The sequence below is a fragment of the Antechinus flavipes genome, chromosome 4 (genome assembly GCF_016432865.1).
Source record: "Antechinus flavipes isolate AdamAnt ecotype Samford, QLD, Australia chromosome 4, AdamAnt_v2, whole genome shotgun sequence".
Classification (NCBI taxonomy): Eukaryota; Metazoa; Chordata; class Mammalia; order Dasyuromorphia; family Dasyuridae; genus Antechinus; species Antechinus flavipes.
The window spans coordinates 474,466,828-474,474,111 of record NC_067401.1 but is presented as its reverse complement, the minus strand read 5'-3'; the positions used below and the strand labels follow the sequence as shown (position 1 = coordinate 474,474,111).

General features: G+C 39.9%; 1 long non-coding RNA gene across 1 annotated transcript; it reads right to left on the bottom strand.

Annotated features, from left to right (window-relative positions):
- Positions 1-667: 667 nt before the first annotated feature.
- On the bottom strand, positions 668-5,084 carry LOC127560559 (uncharacterized). The gene is made up of 3 exons (XR_007953361.1): positions 4,963-5,084; positions 4,716-4,838; positions 668-1,297 (listed from the first exon to the last, which is right to left on the bottom strand). It is a non-coding gene; the product is annotated as an uncharacterized LOC127560559 (long non-coding RNA).
- Positions 5,085-7,284: the final 2,200 nt, after the last annotated feature.

The window sequence follows — 7,284 nt, the reverse complement described above, 5'->3', positions numbered from 1 at the left end:
ATTTGTAAAAAGAAGGGATTGAACTAAGTGCTCTGGAATTATGATCCTATGGACTTCTTTTTCTTTCTGGTCCTCGGTTGCCTTATCTGTCAAGTGGTAACAAGATTAAACCATCACATTCCCATTTCCCAGGGCTGCTGTGACACAACAGAGCTGAGAGGACTTGAGAAGGCCAAAAGTATTCCCAATAAAATGACAGGTGGGAGGCAGCTCCTCTCCCCCAGGGGCTGACTAGATCAGCTAACCTCAGGATGAAGGGCTAAGTGACCAGACCTGGGGCTCTGAGTGTGGGTTTGTTGGAGGAGAAAGAAAACAGGGCTGGAGGGCAAGGGGAGAGCTTAGATTAACCAGGAGAGGTCCAGTGCCTCTGGATCAGGGTCGCATCCTCTGCCTCAGCTGCTACCAAGGACTCTCTTAAATCTGTCTTCAACACTAGGCTTCCCTGCCCCCTATCTGGAAACAGGCAGACTTCAGAGTCCTCTCCTACCTTCTTGGAGCTAGTGTTTCTATAGGGGCAAGATGGGATATCCAGAAGCTCAGGCCTAATCTTTTTATAAACAACCCAAGTTAAGGGTCTACTCTGCCCTTCCAGCAAATCCAGCTAAGTCAAGTCAAGAAGCACCTACTACGTGCTAGGAACAATGTTAAGCATGAGAAATACAAAGAAAAGTAAAAGACAGTCTCTCTCATTAAAGAACTCCCAGTCCTATGAAGCAAACAGTGTGGAAACAACCCTGTACAAACAAGATATATACAAGATAGGCTGGAGTTAATCCCAGAAGAAAGGCACTAGCCTTAAGCAGGCTTACAAAAGGCTTCTTGGAGAAGGGAGGATTTTAGTTGAGACTTAAAGGAACACAGGGATGCAGGAAGTGGGGAAAGGCAATGAGGGGAGAGGGGAGACAGCCAATAAAAATACACGAAAATGACAAATGCTGGAGGGGATGTGGGAAAACAAGAACTCTGGGACATTTTTGGCAGAGGTGTGAACTCATCCAGCTATTCTGGAGCACATGATGGAGCACACCCAAAAAGCTATTAAACTGTGACTCAGCATCGTTATTGTTCTGGAAGAGGACCGATGACGTAAGGAGGGTGCTGTCTTGACTTGCAAGTGAATTGCATTGTCGAGGCAGGGCAGGGCAGAGTCCTCAGTCTCCCTCTCTCCTCCACGGGTCACCCGAGTCCAGCCGTAAGGCGTATCCTGGATAGATGGTGATGGTCCCTGATGCAGTGGGGGACCCTGGGCTTTTTAAGCTAGAGTCTTTTCCAGGTCCCAGTTTGTCGGAAGCAACACCTATTCAGTGAGAAAGGCTAGGTAAGAATTAAAGCAAAAGATGTCCTAATCTGACTTCATAAAAGAATCATTCCAGGAAAGGAAAACCCATGAGTTTCTGGCCATAATGGAAACAATTGCCATTTACCTTTGACCCAGCAATTCTGCTACTATGGCTACATTCTCCAAGAGATCAAAGAAAGAGGAAAAGGACCCAACTTTTTGTGGCAACAAAGAATTGGAAAGTTGGGGAACACCCACCGTTTGGGGAATGGCTAACCAAACCATGCTATGTGAATATGATGAAAAACTTGTGTTGTAAGAAATTATTTTTCTGTTATTATTTTTTTCTAGTTCTACAAAATAACGTTTTGGCAGTTTGCTTGGCAGAATTGTCTCTCTCTCTTTTTTTTTTTTTTTTTTTGCTGTAAGAAATGATGAAGAAAACAGTTTCAGAAAAACTTGAGATGTTCATGAATATTGCTGAAAAGGGAAATGAGCAGAGCCAGTAGAGACAACAGATACAGTAACAGCAATATTGTAACATTAATCAATGTGGAAAGATTTAGTAACTCTGATCAACGCAATGACCTACCACAATTCCGAGGACTCACAATGAAACATGCTACCTGTCTCTTGACAGAGATGTGATGATCTTAGGGTGCAGATTGGAGCCTATTTTCTTGTCTTTCTTTGTCTGGGAGTGGGTGGGAACCATAACTAATAGAGAAACTTGTTTAACATAAAAATGCATATTTTAATGGGTTTGTTTTTCTTGCCCTCTCAAAGTAGAGAAAAACGAAGAGAAGGATAAGAATTTGGAGTTGAAAATAAAATAAATTGAATTTTGCGGGGAGGAAAGAATGAATCTATTAGCTAGCATATTACCTATCCCTCCAACTTTGTGTCACCTATAAACTGGTAAGTATATTCCCTATGCCATTATCCAAACTGACAAAATTGTTAAGCAGCATAGGGTCAAATACAGACATAGCCTCCTGGGGGAGCATCCTTTCAAGCTGCCATTGGGCATTATTTTTGAATCTGCCAATTTAACTAGTGTCAAATCATTCCATCATCTAGTCCATATCTTTTCCACAGGGCTCTTATGAGAGAGTCTATCAAACAATTTGCTAAACTCTAGATAGCGTTCCTTTAATCTGCTCCATCAAAAATAAAAATGAGGTTAGTTTGACATGACCTGATTTTGATGAAGCTAATCTTGTTCCTTGCAATAACTGCTTCTTTTTCTAGAGATGGCACAATGGACAGAGCAGAAAGGACTTGGACCCAAAACTTCATTTTGAATCCTGCTTCAGACAAACTATATGACTCTGGACAAATCACTAAAGAGTAGGTCTGATAGTGGTCATGTCATCCACCTACTCAAGAAGCTCCAGTTCTCCCTCTCATCTCTAGGATCACTTCTGTTTAGTATTAAAGTCCTTAATAGAGTGCCCCTACCTCCGTCTTTCTAGTCTTCTTAAAAGTTACACCACCCCCATATCTTATTTAATCTACTAATAGAAGTATTCATTGATAGTGTCTGCCTTAGTTTCCTCCTCTGTAAAATGTGAATAATGATAATAACACCTATCTCACAAGGATGTTGTGAGAATCAAATAATTGTAAAGTACTTTGCCAATCCTAAAACAGTATATAAATGGCTAGCTATTATTTTTTTTTAATATAATTTTCCCGGGAATCGAAATCAAACTCACCAGCCTAATATTTGTGGTCTTCATTCTCCAACATTTGTTGTTCTCCATTCCAGTTCTTCAGAGATCACTAACATTGGTTCACTAATCACGTCTGCTCCTTTAATCAGCTCCTCCATGTGACTACTGCCTTCCCTGCCTTCCTTTAAGTCCGAAGCTAAAATTTTATCTGATGCAGAAAGCCTTCCCCAACCCCTTTTAATTCTGGTGCTTTCTCTGTTAATTATCTCTTATTAATCCTGTATGTGTGTGTCTATGTGTATATATACATATATATCAGCACACAGGATATACATAATATAATAATAGATAACATAATATATAATATGAAATAATATATAATTAATAATATAATTGGATACACACATGCATATAAAACCTACTTTGTATTTATTTGTTTGTGGGCTATCTCTCATAAGCTGTTTGAGGGCAGGAACCATTTTTTCTCTTTTTCTGAATCCCTAGCACTTAGCATAGTGACTGGCACATAGTAGGTGATTAATTAATGTTATTGATTGATTGATTGATTTTCAGTCTGGAAGAATGACTTGAATTCAACTAGTCTTCCTGTCTCCCATTATTGTTTCCCATTAGCCATATTTCTGTAGTTTTCAGCACAAAGGTCCTTCACCTTGTCTGAGAAAAAGGAAATAAAAGAACCCGGCACTTCTGCTTTCATTTTGTCATCAGTTCTTATCACTACTTCCCCGCCTCCTCCATACCAGTGTTCCAGATTCTATCCCATATTTGAAGTTCATGGTCTCATCAGCTTAACTAAAAAACGAAACCTTGAAGTCTTATTGTCCTGGGCTTCCTTACCAGTCCCAGTTTATTTTGGATTTTTGTTATAGAAAGTAACTTCATTTTATAGTTATATCCCCATTATTTGTCCTGATTTTCATCTTCTCAATGTATCTTTTGAATTTGGTTGGTGAATAGTCATGTATCCACACTGGTACCTTTTGGCAAATCCATATTCTCCTCCTCCTCAGAATCATATTCTTTTGTTTAGAATTTCCTTTGTAAGGATGTCCTATCCCTCTTGGCTTGACTTTCTCTGCAGATATTTGAGCCATGTGATCCTATTTTTCCTTTCTCTGAACCTTCTGAAATTCACTCTCCCCAAATCTGGGGTGTCTATCCAGCTAGTGCTGGCTTCTCTCTCCTTCTCTGTTAAAATGGAACAGCCTCTTTTCCCCAAGTGACCTCTCTGCAGCATTTCCTGAATTCCTGGCCTCTATTCCCACAATACCCTATTGGTTCACCATCCATCTGGACTATTGCAATAAGTGCCTCCCTTTCTATATACGTTCTCATAATCCATTCTTCACAAAGTTTGCAGTGGTTAGAATGAAGGAACTCATTCTGTCTCTTCAAAGCCCTACCTCCTTCAAGACTCAGTTTAGACAATAGATTCTTTTTTTTTTTTGTATGAAATTCTTTTTTTTTAATTAAAGCTTTCTATTTTCAAAACATATGCATAAATAATTTTCAGCAATCACCTTTGTAAAACCTTGTGTTGTAAATTGTTTTTCCTTCTCTTGCCCCGCCAAAAGGCAAGTAATCCAATACATGTAAAACATGTGTAATTTTTCTATATATGTTTCCCCAATCATCATGCTGCACAACAAAAATCAGATCAAAAAGGAAAAAAATGAGAAAGAAAACAAAATGCAAGCAAACTATAACAAAAAAGGTGAAAATCCCGTATTGTGATTCACCTCTCTGGTGCAGATGGCTCTCTCCATCACAAGACCACTGGAACTAGCCTGAATCACCTCGCGGATAACAGCTTCTATATGGAAAAAACATCTCTGGTGCCTCCAGTTTCCACCGGCTTCTGCCTAATCAATACATTTCTCATATAATTATTTTTGTTCACATGGTTTCCACCAATAAGAAATATAAGCTTCTTGAAGCTAATTTCACGTTTGTCTTTCTATCTTTGTCATCTAGCACAGGACTTACTGATCGATCAGTTGATAGGTTGCTGAACTTCTCATCTTGTTAGAGGTTCTCCTAAGACACAAAGGGCCCAGTTGTACTCTGGGAGATTTTGCCACCATCCTGGAATTCTTGTGAGTTCAGTGTTTTACACTGCCCAGTGTGTGTTCACCAACACCCCTGGCAAAGTATACAGTCCACTGAGCTCAAGGAAAAAAAAAATTATTTGCAGGTCAAAGAAAACAAATGGAGTTCTTATCAGAGTTCATGGAAAATGCTGTTATTTGCCAACCAGTAGCTCTCTGCCAAAGGCCTCAGAGGCCTCAGTAAATAGCCTCCGATTATGCAATGGGAAGGGCTCCCAGCAGGCATAAGTGACCTCTTAGACATCGGTAGCATGTGGTACCTGCAACCGCTCTCTTTCCACGTTTCCCAGCAGATGGTAACACTTCTCTTCCTGTGGCCTCTTGGGTGTTTCTTTGTGTGCTGATCTCTGCAGCGAGCAGGAGGTGGGACCTGCCAGGCAGAGGGGTCTATTTAGAATTTACCTGACACAGGAGAGACAGAAGCAGGTAGCGTAGTGGATTGTGTTTGGGAGCTTAGGGTTAGAAATACCTGGATTTGGATCCTCTCTCTGCTAGTTGGACCATGTTTGACTCAGTGACCTTTGAGGTCCTTTCTGATCCCATGACAGTCCCAGACAAGCAGTCCTTCACTCTGAAGTCATTCCCTTCAGCGAAGATTTCCACGGAATTTTGGTCCTGCAGAAGTTCTTCTATGAGTCACAAACTCTGACCTGTCCCTTTCATCTTTAAACAGGTCTCTATGACTAATTCTTACTCCTATTGTTCTGATCAACCTCAGAGAGTTTATAAAAGGTCTCTCAGTGCTTCTGAAATTATATCATGCTTGTCATAGATTATTGGTGGTCCAGCCTCTCTCCTGACTTCAGCTTTCTGAGTACCATGTCTGCTTCTTCAGAGAGTCTGAGAATAATCATCACAAATAAAACACTTTGAGGTTTGCAACAATTGTCTTACCTGAGATATTACTTATGACATATTGGTGATAATGGCAACAACAACATTAACAACAACATATTCCTACAAGGCTTTTAGGTTTACCAAACACCTTCCTAGACAGCCAGGAGTCTCAGTAGATATCTTGGAGTCAAGAGTTCAAATCAGGCCTCAGACACTAGCTATGTGAACTTTGGCAAGTTACTTTACCTGGTTTGCCTCAGTTTCCTCATCTGTAAAATGAGTTGGAGAAGGAAGTGGCAAATCATTCTAATATCTCTGCCAACAAAACCCCAAATGGGGTCACAAAGACTTGACTGAAATTATTAAACAACAACAACAACAAAGAGGTAGAGTTATGGATTTGGAGTTAGAGGACTCAGCGATGTCCTATCTGGGTAACTTGGAGCAATCAATCAGTCCATCCAGCAGTAAGTTTCAGACACTGGATTTTCTGAGTCTCAGATTCCTTATTATAAAATGAGAGGAAGAGGGATAAATTGGATTAACTCTATCGTTCCCTTCTCATTCTGAATCGGTGCTTTTAAAACAGATTGGATATAAAATTGATTTCATTTTATTGGGAAAACTGAAAATCAGAGAGGGTAAATTCTGGATACTGAGTCTTTCTGCTCCCTTCCTTCCCTTATCCTGACTTTTTTTAATCTTTCCCAGAAAGAAATGAAGGGATAATGATTCAAAAAGACCTTTGCCTAGAGCTAGAGATTCTTAATCTGAACTTGTTTTTAAAATATTTTAATAACTACATTTCAGCAAAATTGGTTTCCTTTGTAATTCTATCTTTTATTTCATGCATTTAAAAACATGATTTTGAGAAGGGGTTCAGATCTCACTAGACTGACTTCCAAAAGGGCCGATGACCCCAAAAAGGTGAAGGCTCCTTGGTCTATAAGCTTAGAAACAGTAATCAATTTACTCATTCAAGAGCAGGTCAGTTACTCTTTAGAAAAAGTCTCTGTCTTCATTAACGATTCCACTAGGGGAACAGCTAGTTGGTGCAGTGGATAGAGTACCAGCCCTGAAGTCAGGAGGACCTGAGTTCAAATGTGACCTCTGACACTTAATATTTCCTGGCTGTGTGATCCTGGGCAAGTTACTTAACCCCAAAGCCTCAGGAGGGGAAAAAAAAAAAACCCAATTCCACTAGGGAAATTGGAGGGATACCCAACTATCAATATTCTACCCTACCTCCTTCAAACCTCAATACAAATACCACCTTTTTTGTAAAGAGAATAACAATTGGACTTCCTGTTTTACAGGACTGTTATGAAGAAAGTCCTTTTAACTCTGAAATTACTATAGGTAA